General features: G+C 39.3%; 1 protein-coding gene across 8 annotated transcripts in view; it reads left to right on the top strand.

The window, feature by feature from the left end:
• The first annotated feature begins 2175 nt into the window (after positions 1-2175).
• Pals2 (protein associated with LIN7 2, MAGUK p55 family member) overlaps positions 2176-13603 on the top strand; it is a 113867-nt gene continuing 102439 nt past the window's right edge. For 3 of the 8 annotated variants that reach the window (XM_078039966.1, XM_078039965.1, XM_078039959.1), the window contains exon 1: positions 2194-2296. The gene's annotated coding sequence lies outside the window, so the exon portion shown is untranslated. Of the gene's footprint in view, positions 2297-3224; positions 3322-13603 lie in introns of those variants that run through there. The other 5 variants (XM_078039962.1, XM_078039961.1, XM_078039967.1 and 2 more) reach the window with 4 other exon arrangements.

Below are 13603 nucleotides of genomic sequence, written 5' to 3'. Positions count from 1 at the left end.
CAGAGACAATGATGTTGGTCAGGGCTTGTTCTAGATGTAAGTAGAGTTCATGTGCATGTTGTGATTTAAGGAGTAAAGACTACCCTTATACCCTAAAACTTCCCAAGCTAACTTTATCTTACTTGCCATGAGTGGAGGTGGACTAGGACGTTGGAACATTGTTTCTACAAGATCCTTGAGAAAATAAAAATGCACTATAAGGTATCAGCAACACACCCAGAAATGTCATCCACACCCCAGACCTGCTCCAAGAGCAACTTAGGGCAAGTACATTAGCTGGGTAGGAGAGGGTGTGGTAAGGTAGGAATAGAAGAAGAGAGGTTTACAGAGTTGAGGTAGGGTGAGGTAGGGTGAAAAGCCATTGGGAATCCTGGGGCAGCAATTCCCTGAGAGGAGAAGTCTGCTGATTCCCTGAGAAAAGAAACCACATGCTTTCCTACTGCCTCTGCCTTGACAGGCTACTGGACCCATTCCATGTTATTTCATCCAGCTGGCCTGACTATAGGGGGTCACAACATCTGCCCAAAGTTATACTGTGCACTTTCGCACATTCAGGTTTCCTTAATTGCTTTCAATTTCCCTTCCTCAGGTTTGCTGTTCCAGGAAAGAAGGTTCTAAATTAAAACTCTAAAAAGTGCCCCTATGTATTAGTTTCCAAAATTAATGATCCTCATGGAAAAGCAAATTAATCTTTGATGTTGAAGCTAAAGACAAAACTCACTGCTTTGAGCACTGGGCCCTCTTAACACCCACATCCCCATGGCATTATCTTCCTCCTTTCCATGCCTGCCACGTTAACAAAAGAGGAGACAATACATTTCATAACTCCGTCTCTAAATCCAAAGGGCCATGATACATTCACTAGTTTTATAAACATTTATGAAAAACCTGGATTGGGCAGCAGCTGTGCAAAGGTGCCTAAGAGAAACCAGGAAAGGATGCGTAGAGGAAGCCACCTGATGTATTGTCACATGAGAAGTTTTACTTGCACTTTCTACGTTCATGGTTTGAAAAGGCTGCAGTAAACATTTTGTTCCATTGAAATAACAACCTAATAGCTTCTTCAGCTTTAGGAAGAGCACAACAGCTTTTCCAAAAGCACCCATCCTTGGGCTGAGGGTTCGCAGAAAAGTCCAAGGGGATAGGGATCCGAAGTGCTTTGACTGCGTTGCTGTGTTTTTGTAGCTAGACGCCTCTGCTGCACTGCGTTGCTCACTTCCTTTCAACTGAAAAATTAAATCTGCACTCCTGTCAAAATGTGTCATCTGCACACCCGGACAGTCCACAATTCACCACGCTCCACGAGGAGCCAGGACTGAGAGGATGGCGAATCCCCTCCGTTCCAGGTCTGGGAGGGCCAGATGTTTGGGAGGAGCTGAACAACTGTGTCCGGGGAGTGTCTGGCAAAGCCGGCTCCAGAGTTCCATGGGAGCTTTGGTAATATGAAAAGAGCTAGTGTCCGTCCATTTCCTAGTGAATCACACTCTCCTGTTGAGCCTTTGGGAGAAAATTCATGAAGGACATGATGCTGCAGAACCTGACAAATACACACCAAAGTCAGGGGTGTGTAAGGGAGAAGGGGCAGATTTCCCGTAGGTTTTTCTTCGAGATTTGTTTCTCCTTTGTGTCCCTTGACTGGATACTTTCACTGTAAACTCTCAGAAAGGGCAGGGAGGGGCCTCTTTCATGCCGGGTGGAATATCTTGGCCAACAGTAAATGCTGAATGACAACGACGATTTCGGCCTGGAAGATCAGCGTGGACTGGGTGGGACAAACCCTCCTGCTAGCACTGCGCGGCGACCGCTGTGCCCTGACCCGGAGCCCGCGGCTAGGCAGGCCGGGCGCTCACAGGGGGGCTCCACCTGGCCGCCGCGCCGCGGCCGAAGGGGCGGGCCCGGCTTCCCGGAGGCGGTGGCGCCTCCTCGCGCCCGAGCGCGCGCTCCCCGGCGTCCCGCGCACGCGCGAGGCCGGGAGGGAGCGCGCCCCGGCGGCGGCGGCGGCGGCGGCAGCAGCGCGGGGAGGAGGAGGACGAGGAGGAGGAGGAGAAGGGTGGCTGAGGGGAGGTTGGCCGCGCGCGCGGTGGCGGTAGCGACCGGAGCCAGGGCGGAGTGGGTGGCGACGAAGGGGGCGGAGGGAGGGGAGGGCGGGGGACAGTGAGAGACGCATTTCTAATACCCAACTACAAGCCCCGAGTTTGTAGATGGGGCTGCTCAGCGGCGCCTGCGGCTGAGGGAGAGCAGCGGCGGCGGCGGGAGCTGAGGAGCGGCGGCGCGGAGGCGGCCGAGGTGCGAGCCGGTGAGTTGCTGGGGCCCCAAGCCACTCGGGTAACGGTCTCGGCGCGCGCCGGCCGGCCTGGGGGCGCCCTGTTGCTTTTTTGCGGCGCGCCACGCGGGATCCTGGCCCGCCCCGCCCCTGGGCACCTGGGCTTCCGCGGAGGTGGGGGCGGCGCGAATAGGGAGGCTGTTTGCAGCTCGGACGCCCGGCCCGCCCGACTCGCGCGGAAGGGGCGCCCTGGGCCGGACACCTAGCTTGCGGGCTGCGTGCAGCGGTCGGGCGGGTAGGAGCGCGGCAACGTGTCTGGCGCATGCTGCTGGCAGCCGCGCGGCGCCTCGCGCTCTCCGGCGTGGCCCAGGCTGGAGCTAGGGTTGGGGCTACCGGCGCCTAGGGCCCTCTTTAGGCGCGGAGCTCGGGTGCTGACACCCTCTGCGGCTGGAGTAGCGTTAAAACATGAATGGAGAGACGTGCCGGGGGCGGTGTTGCTGTGACTGACACCTTTGGGGTCAGTCCCGAGAGGGGGCGATTCCGCCGGTTTCTGGCTCTCTCTCGAGCTCGGAGTTCGGGGGGGAGGAGGCTTTCTGCAACTACTGCTGCTACTTCCGAGGCACGAAATTCCAGTTGTTTAGCCAAAGTGGTGGTGGGCAGAGCACGCACTGCTCCGGGGGCGTTCGCTGCAGAGACCGTGCCCCCTGATTTTAGGTACATTTATCCGGAACCAGAAAGGTGCCGGGGCTCCCCCTCGCCCTCCCCCTCCCTCTCTCTCAGGGCGGGGGGGGTGGGGTCAGGAGGGAGTCGGTTGAAGGATCCGACAGTGTGATGACAGCTTGTGGATTGGTTGGTGGGTGTTTTTTTGCAGAAGACTTTCTGATACTTTATTGGGAGTTTAGTCTCAATCCTATCAGCTCCTGGGATTATATCTATTAAACTTCATCTATTGAGGCGTGCATTTGTGTAGGTGGGGGAGGGAGAGGCGAGGAAGAGAATTGAAGACTGACCGGGAGGCTCAGAAAATTCTCCGCATTACTTATAAACAGCCGGTTAAGGTCAGGTTAGCCACGTTTTCCTCTTCCTATGGCTTTGAGAATTGTCGGAATTTTACTTAATGCTTGCTGAATTGGTTACCTTGTAATATAGCCAAGAACATTGCGGGGGAGGGGGGTGGCGGCATTAAAATGCTTTCAATTGGAGTATGATTTAGCATTCATTTCTTCCCGTGAAATCTTTGAAATAATAGATCAGAAGCTTACATTTGTCAAATGTATTAAGCGAGATAATACACTGTTATTAATGAGGAGATAGTTTTGGTACATAGGTCTAACAAGGGACCTCAGCTAATAACATACTGCTTATTTTAGGTGTCTACTGTGCAATTATGATAAGCATCCAGGCCTGATTATAGTTGTCTTCAGGGCCTGATTACTGTATATAAAGAACTTTAGTGATTGTGTCATTTTGAGGTCATTTGTATCTTAAATCTATCATACATTTAAATACATATTTAAATTCATGTTTGCACAATGTTTTACTTCTTAAGGCCAATGCTTTTTTTCTTCTAGACTACGGTTACATAATTCACAAATGGTAACATTTTTAATTGCTCTAGTTTGTCCTATAGAGACCACACAGGGTGAAAGGAGTGTGTATGTCCTTATTGATGCCATTGAATTCTTTTTCCACCTAGAAATCAAAATGACTGCATGTCCACCTCTTTACACAATACAGAATTCCCCCACCCGCTTTAGGGTAACTGTTGGATTTTCAAAAATGAATCATTTTTCTTAAACATTGGAGGGAGCAATTTGCTTTTTGGAGTCTCATTTCAGGCTGAAATTGTTCTATCAAACCACCCAGACTGCTTCTCGCCACCTTGTTTTAGCTTGGGATAAGCAAGAAAAATCTTGAGAAGCTGTGTTACCTTAAAAAACAAAAAAAACAAAAAACAACTGTTTTTAACATTAAGTTGGCTGTTTGAAAATTTACCATCCCTTTATATTATTCTTCAATATTGAATAATTAATGGTTAGTGAAAGAAAACATGTTTAAATTAAATCCCTTTTGCATTTTTGACATTTGAGCCTTATTAAAAGTGGGTAGCATCAGCAAATTATTGTTGAGAAAGTTTCAAATAACACAAGGTTCATATTAATCAAAGCCTGTTACAAAAATACCAATAAATAAATAAAAGAGGCAAGAGGACTCATTTGAAGTTTTTACATGATTTAATATAAGTTACCTAGTTTTCTGGTAAAGAAAATTTTGTTAATTTTACTTTCCAAAGTATTTCACATGATGAGGGACTAAATTTGTATCATACCTCTGCTTCAAGTAAATAGTTAAATTGGAAGGGATGTGCTGATCTTTATTTCAGAAAGAATGAACACATGCCTATTTCTCTGCCTCTTTGAGATATTGTCAGCCCTGAAAAAAATTATTCTAGTTTTGTTTCACCCATAGGTTCTTTCTTACCAAAATTAGTCTTCACATATGTAAATACTGCATCATAAGAGCAGATAACAGGAGAGATAGCTCTACTGATATGGTGATAGTGAATTAAAAATTTTATTTTATTTTATTTTGAAGAGATCAGTTTTGCTTAGAGTATTTTGGTCAGTCTCAAAGAAGCTGCAGTGATTTTCCCACACTTTTTTTCTTTTCTTTTTTCTGTTTGTGTGTGACCACTGGGGGGAGACTTTACAGTTTAGCTTGACCATATCCCTCCTTTGCCTACACTGGCTGCTAATTATCTTGGGCACTTTGCCAAACTGCTGGAAAGTATGTACTAAGGAGGATGCTCTCAGAATCCAGTCTTGATCAAGGTGTTTAATGACTTTTCTTTCTTTAACTCACTCCACACACACAAAGTACCTCTCTTTATATGCTGTATTATTTTAACAGTGTTCTTCTTAGACTGTTACTGAGTGGGTTAACTAAGGATCTAACATAGTATGCAAGAAAAGAATCATGACTGTTATAGTTTTCAAAGATCTAACTTTACTGACATTAATCTTAGAAATACTGTAGCTTTAGTTACATGCTTGAAATACACAGATATTGTCTGAAAGGATCTGGAGAGATTATCTCTCTTCTGTGAGGTATATTATATCCAAACCTCTTTAAGCAGATTGGTCTCCTCTTTTTAAAAGCTTTAGAGGAGGAGATATTGAAATATCCCTTGTAACCAAGTTTAGTATTCATTTCACTACAAAAGAGAATTTCATCCTTAATCAGAGTCATAAAGATAAAGAGTAAAGCCTACACCTTGTTGACCATTGAACTGTGGTTATTCTTATAAAGTATAACAAAGTTGGAAGTCTTGTTTTTACTCTTTCTATACCTGATGGTATTTTACCTTTTAATACTCAATTCATAGTAGTGAACTCAGTAAACAAGCGATTTGGCATTTATAGTGTTTTAAGACAACTTAAGTTTTATGACTTTCCTTAATCATGATAGAATAATTTGAAGATGTTTTTATAATCTTTATCATTGTAAATTCATCTGTGGAATAACAAAAAGGACAAAATTTGGAGTAGTGCCTATCATTGTGGATTGTTCTCCTTTTTTCCCTTAATATGGTTTTTCTTTTGTTCTTAAGTTCCTTTCTCTTCCTTCCTTTCTTCCTTATATAGTATTCTAGTAAAAATATATTTCTCACTAACTTTAGGATTGTGTTAAATACTTGAGGATGGTAATTTCTAAAGGCTTATAAATGAAAGTTATCAATAATTAAGAAAAAATGAGATTAAAAGATAGTACAGTGAGTTTTCTTTAAAAAGTTTATTTTCAAATCCTTTCACAACTCATTAGCTCCTATACATGATCTCATATCTACTTACCTTATCAACGTATGTGTTTTCTTCTTAGACCTTCCGCTCTCTGAAAACTTTTTTTCCATTCTCCTTTTTACTGTATTCCATCAAAATCCTGCAATTCTTTTTTTTTTTTTCCTTTTTTTCCCAGTAATACCAGTGTTTACTCCTAAGACTTTTGGACTCCTTGTTTTCTTGGTCTGGAACTCTTTTCCTAATCATTACATGACTGGCTTGCTTCCTAGAGTAGAGTAGAGTAGAGTAGAGTAGAGTAGAGTAGAATAGAATAGAATCTAGTCTCAAAAGCATTACTATCTAACCATTCTTCCAGAATGATAGCACAAACTAATCTATCTCATTACTTTTTTTTTGTAAATGTTTTTTTTGTAAAACATTTTCATTATTTGGAATTTTTATAATATTATCTGTGTGCTCTCACCAGAAGGTAAGCCCTGTGACACTAATGATCTGGTTGTTTTTGTTTTATTCTGTGTTTCAAGAACTTAAGACATGTTCCTGGCACATAGCTATCATCAAATGAATAATCATTTTTAAAACTCTGAGATTATGGCCTGCCTGAGTTTTTGCTGTTAAAATATTCTATTATAAAATATGAGTGTATGGTAGGCTTTTTTTTTTTGGTCATAAGTAATTAAAGTCCATTCTATATAAATAATAGGGGAGTTGGGCATGGGTGGTACACACCTGTAATCCCAGTAACTCAGGAGGCTAAAGGCAGGAGGATTGGAGGATTGCAAGCTTAAGGCCAGCCTCAGCAATATATCAAGGCCCTAACCAACTTAGCAAGACCTTGTCTCAAAATTTAAAAAATACACAAATAAAAAGGGCAGTGGTAAAGTACCCATGGGTTCAGTCACCAGAACTGGGGGTGAAGGGTGGGGGGTGGATAAGGCCTGTTGCAGAGTGGGGAATTATTATTAAAATGTAGTGAATGCCTCATGGAATCTCAGTGCTGGAGCTTGGGAACTCCAGTGTTAGTAGAACACACTACATCTTTTTATTCTGTACCATGCTTTTGCCTTATTTCTTCTCTGGCTACAGAGGACCAATTCCTATTCCTCTTAATGGAAAATATGGCAGCCAGCAGTTTCTATGATTTCATGGTATTAGCCCAGACAACTAGAAATGGAGTCATATAGTACCAATTTCTTCCCTGTTTGACAAATTATATTGTATTACCAGATTTTGGTGTACTTACTGTGCCCCTGTGATAATTGATATGTATCCTTGGTCATTCCCCAAAACTCATCTCTCCTCCCTCTTACTTGATCTTCAGGTCTGAAGCTCTGAAAAGTACTTTCCTAGGGATATATAAAACTGTCCTTCATGGGAGGAATTTACAGTTTGGTTAAGGAGGATATATATATATATATATATATATATATATATATATATATACACATATATATATGTATATATATATATATATGTATATACACATATATGTACATGTGTATATAAAGGGGGAAAATATGATAATAATGGGGAAACTGGAAAAATAATTGCAATTTGTAAAGACTAACTTCCTTAGTATATAAAGAGTATCTGCAAGCCAGAAAGAGAAAGATCAACCATCAAATGGGCAAAGATCATGAACAGATAATTTTCAGAAAAGAAAAGTCAAATGGTTCTTAAGTATATGTTGAGACATTCAACCTCACATATAATACAAATATTAAGCAAAACTATGAGATACCATTTTCACCAGTTAGATTGACAGATTAAAAAGTTCCATAAACACTTTTGAAGAGGATAAAGGTTTACAATTGCTCTCACATTGCTGGTGGAAATATAAATCTGCATAAAGTTATATAGATGTTTGTGAGAGGGTAAAGAGCTAGTATACAATTTATTTATCTGAACACTAACATTTATTGCTATGTTTTGGTTTTACTTATGTGCTTTAGTTGGCTTTTTCACTGCTGTGAATAAAAGACCCCACAAGAACAACTGTAGAGGAGGAAAAGTTTATTTGAGGGCTCAAAGTTTCAAAGGTCTTAGTCTATACACAGCACTCCATTTCACGGCTCCAGGGGAGGCTGAACATCATGGCAGAAGAGTGTGGCAGAGGGAAGTGCTCACATGATGATCAAAAAGCAGAGAAAGAGATTATTTGCCAAATACAAATATATACCCCAAAGCCAAGCCCCCAATGCCCCTCCTCCAGCCACAACCCACCTGCCTCCAGCTACCACTCAGTTAATCCCATCTCAGGGATTAATTCATTGATTGGGTTAAGTCTTTCATGACCCAATTATTTCTTCTCTGAACCCTCTTGCATTGTCTCACGTGAACTTTTGGGGTATACCTCACATCCAAACCATAACACTCATGAGACTACCTCATTGGGCCTTTCTCTCTTCTTATCCCCACTAAAAAGAGATTCCTTTTAGGATCCTATTTAGTTTTTCACCCACCTTCCCAGGCCTCCTTTCTTCTAGTGTTTATAAGGTTGCTTACTGTGCCTGTGTGCCTGTGTACCTGCATACATGCTGGTGCATCTACTAGTGCATATTTGGTGACTGAATCCATCTACTGGTGCATATTTGGTGACTGTCTTAGGCTAAGCAGGCTTTCTACCACTGAACTCCAACTCAACCCCTGCAAAGGTGTTTCTAAATCACTTGAGATTTTCGTATTCTTGGTATCCTTCATAGAGCCTAGTGCTTTGTTAACTATTTAGTAGCACTGAGTAAAGTTTGAATTGAAGCTTTGTATAGACCCAGTTTATAATTTTATATTTTTGGAAGAAATATTTTGTAAAATGTGGTAAATGTACTTGTTTATTAAGACAAGTGTGTGTCAAAGCAGTTTTCATAAATTTTGATGTATTATTTGTTATATTAATGGAACTTTACTTTTTCGTGGTTCCTCTGTTCCGTATATATAGATCTTAGTAGGGTAGGATAGATGTTGTTAAAAGCTGGAGGCACATAGGTCTGTTTCCAAAAATTTGTGAGAAAGGAGGAGGAAAATGACTGAGTAGATTAAAGGCCATATATTTAAGAAAGGAAAACTGAAGAGTGAGAGATTAGTTTAAGGAATTGGTGAAACTCAGAGGGACTACATTTTTAACATAGGAAAATGCTAAGCTGATTTAGTTAAATGCATACTTCAAGAATACATACTTAATGGAAGCTGGGTGGGGTAATCCCAGCTACTCAGGAGACTGAGGCAGGAGGATCACAAATTCAAGACCAGCCTGGGTGATTTAGTGAGACCCTAACTCAAAAAAGCCCTGGAATGTAGTTCAGTGGGTAGAGTGTTTGGTAGCATGCACCAAGCCCTGGGTTCAGTCCCTATTACCCCCTGCCAACCACCCATTGTTTATGATATCTATTTTGTTTTGTAGATCATTGGTCATTTTGTCATAAGGTAACTCTGATGTGGGAGTTCTCTATCTAAGGGCATCAATCCTTTGGAACTATCCTACACTACAGGATTCTAATTAGTAGGTCTGGTGTGGGGCAGAAACATGTTTATATTGTTGAAGTCCCCAGGAGGCATTAGTTGAGTGAAAATAATACACACTATGGAATATTCTATTTAATAATCAAATCATTCAGCACAACTTATAGGTCCAATATCATTTAGAAAACCATAACCCTAGAATTTAGTCTGCCTCCCTGGTCTGTACTTAAGCCAGACCCACACTGTGACATACATCTCATTGGTTAGCATTGCCTTGCTCATATCCATACTCTTTTCCTCCTTTGCCCTCTTATTTTTTCTTCAAGAAGCCATCATTAATTGGCCTCATCCACAATTTATCTTTTCATCATGGAACAAATTATAATACAGCACTTATGTAAATGGCAAGTATGGAAGTGAGTGAATGATGTAAGTATTTTATTCATTGGAACCTTGAATATATATGACCAGTTTTCCTATTTGGACTTACCTTTTTTTTCCCTTTTGTTATGTTAAATGTTCTCTACACATTATCTCATTTGCTCATTGTGGATCCAAAATCAGATTTAAAAATCAAAATGAAATCCTTATGATTCTAATAGTTTCTTATAGCTGCTGTAATAAATTGGCACACTTAGTGATTTATAAATAAAAGCAGAAATTTATTCTCTCACAGGCCAGATATCAGAAATCAGTATTATTGAGCCAAAATCAAGTTATCAGTTGGACCATGCTCTCTCTGAAGGATCTAGAGCAGAATCCATTTGTTGGTTTCTTCAGGTTTCTGGTGTCTCTTGGTATTCCTTGGCTTGTGGCTGTACCCCTCGAGTCTTAAAGGCCAGCATTTCTAATCTCTCAGCTCTGTTTTTCTCCTTTCTTTTCTCTGTGTGTCTCTTACTTTCTCGTCTCTCAAGCATAAGATCTTTTACTTCACATCCAGAAACTCCTTTTCTTAATAAGGTAACTTTTACAGGTTTTAGTAATTAAGACATAGATTTTTAGGGACAGGATATTAATCAGCCTCCCATCATGATAGTTCAGATGGTTCAAAAAAAGGAACAGGGTCTAGTAAAAGTTCTTTTTCCTCATCCTCATTCATTTCTAAATTAGTGTTTCTCATCCAGGGATGATTTTGCTGGTCCTCTCCCCTAGGAACATTTGAATGTCAGAACTAAGGGGGATTGCTTCTAATGTTCATGGGATTCAGGGGTTCAGCAAACAATTTTATAGGACAGTCCCCCACAAGAAAGAATTATCTGGCCCCTAGTGTCAGTAGTGCTGGGCTTGAGAAACACAGTTGTAAAGGTATATATTACCAATTTTTGTGTATCGTTCCACAAAAAATTGTAGGCCTATATCAGTATATATCATGATTAAAACCCTCTAATATGATTTAATCAGATTGGTGGTGGTTTTGGCTGATTGAAAGTTAATTTAGTGAATAGTCATAAAGTACCTTATATAGTATATAATTACTTAAAAGTATAAATATATGTTCATATGTCAATCTTTTCTTGAGGATGCATCTTGGCAGGAGCTCTGGCTCATCATTCTTAACTAGTGTGTTGTCCTTGATAACCAGCTTTGGAATGTGAAACAGTGTATTTTATGACTCCTTAATTGTTAACACTTATCTTGTTCACCCTTAAGGGGTTTTTTTGTTGTTGTTTGTTTGTTTGTTTGTTTTTTGTCACTTGGTCTCTTAAAAGTCTTTCCAAATCATTGAACTAGGTTTTCATATAAAGACCAGTATAACTACCATGGTCTTGCATCAAATACATCATACATAAAGAAAAAGAAATTATATTTTGTACAAAAAATGACTAAGGAACTGGAAGAACTACTTCCAGTTGAAGTTCACACACACACACACACACACACACACACACACACACACACACACACACACTTTTTGTACTGGGGTTGAACCTAGGAGCACTGTACCACTGAGGTACATCGTCAGCTCTTTATTTTTTCATTTCTAGCCCTTTTTATTTTTTATTTTGAAACAGGGTCTCATTAAGTTGCTGAAGCTAGCCTTAAATTTGTGACCCTCCTGTCTCAGCCTTCCAAATCACTGGGATTACAGGTGTAGTAGCACCATGCATGGCTCCTTTTTGTATCTTCTAACATAGTGATATAGTGAGAACTAATGCCACAATTGTTTACAAATTCTTGGAAGTTTCAGGAAATTTTATTTAGTACTATACTGGAAGTTTGCAAATTACCATAGACTATTACTATAAATATTGTATTAACATGACTAGTTTAATGATGAGTTCATTTTCTGCTAAGAGAAATACTGATTTTTACTAATTATGAAAAATATTATTTAAAATCTTTTTTACTGGGAAAATAATATTCATAAAGTTTTTTATATAGTTCAATCATACAATTCCTTGAAATTAGTTAATGTAGTTTATTCTTTGATCTCTTAGCATGGTAGGGGAGTTAGAGACTAGGTTATAACCTCAGTTTTTCTAACTTCTAGTTCTTTTATGTTAGTTAGGACACATGGCTATATTTAGTATCAACAATAAATTATCAGTCCCAGAATGGTGGAATTTGAAGTATACATCAGTATCATGAGATACACGCCAATGTGGAATAGGAAATGAAAGATTGACAGTGTCAACCTGATTGCAAAATTTGAGAAGTGATAACATTGTCCAAAGGACATACATGACCCATTAGCAATGAAGGTTAAGAACGAAATTAAAATATTATTTTTGCTTTCCAAAACAAAACAAAACAAAACAATAAATTATCTGGTAGAAAAGTCTGGAGTTGCTGCTGAATTCAGTATGCCTCTTATCTAAAATAGGGGTATAATATCTACAGGACTGAAGTAAAATTTTAATGGCTAATATAAATCACAGCCCAGAGTCTTGTATGTTTCAGGTATTCGGTAAATGTCTTTATCTTTTTCTTAGTCGGGTACAGTATTGAATGTACGGTGGATAATAGTGATTGAATAAACATGTTTTTAGTTGCCTTTGCTTAATTCATAGCTTTCTTTTTCCTGTAATATAAGAGGAAGGTCTCATTTAGTAGACATTTTTAAAGGAATTTTGATTTTAAAGTACTTCAATAACCATTGACTAAAGTTAATATCTTTTTTTTTAATTTTCAGGCATTTTATGAGACAGTTAACACAGAAACAAACATTTGAAAAAGTTAAATGATACAAACTTTCGATTAATACATTGTATAGAAAGCAGGCAAGAAATACTCAAAACTCATGAGCTTTAAATACTTGACCACATTTTACTATTTTCCTGTTAACTTGTATCTATTGTATAACAATGTGCCACTGCACATCTTTTCCCAACTCTGCTTTCAGTCACATCTGGTAGCATAAGTGGCTTGGAATCAGACATGGTGTCAGGGTTTACATCATGGAAATCAGCAAGGAATAGAATTCAAGGCTTGATTTGGCATCTCTGTTTAGTCCAGAGACAATCAATGAACAAAAGAAAGTGATGCAGAAAATGTCAACAATGTGTGTTAAACTTTAAAGTATTTCATGTTAATTAGTGAATAAGAACAAAAATTCCAGTGTGTAAAAGTACATTAAAATTCTATAAAGAAGTTGACCACAACATTGGCAAATAATTTACTGGTTCAACGTACAACATGGTTGTTACTTTCATTTTAACTATTGACTCTAATGAGAATATTAACTAACATTTATATTATAATAATACCCATGCTTAATTACAAACACAAGTTTTCTATAGTCAAAATAGTTCAACAAAAATTGAGCTGAGGGTGTAGCTCTGTGTTGTGCAATTTTTGCAATTTTGCAAAAATTGGATACAATCCCCAGCATCAAGAAACACAAACAAATAAACAAACAAACCAAAACAAGATTTATGAAAGCATTCTGTGAAAATCTATCCACTGTGTGGACATTACAGAAAAAGCATTAGTGTTTTATTATTTTTTTAATTATGTGTTATACATGTTTATATCATTAAATGTTAAATTGAAATAATACATAAATATATATAATATATGAATGTGTTTATGTATCTATATATATCAAAATATATCCATATATAATATATATTACATATATTTA

The sequence above is a fragment of the Ictidomys tridecemlineatus genome, chromosome 2, assembly GCF_052094955.1.
Source record: "Ictidomys tridecemlineatus isolate mIctTri1 chromosome 2, mIctTri1.hap1, whole genome shotgun sequence".
Classification (NCBI taxonomy): domain Eukaryota; kingdom Metazoa; phylum Chordata; class Mammalia; order Rodentia; family Sciuridae; genus Ictidomys; species Ictidomys tridecemlineatus.
The sequence above is the reverse complement of the archived record's forward strand: the minus strand, read 5'-3'. Positions and strand labels throughout refer to the sequence as shown.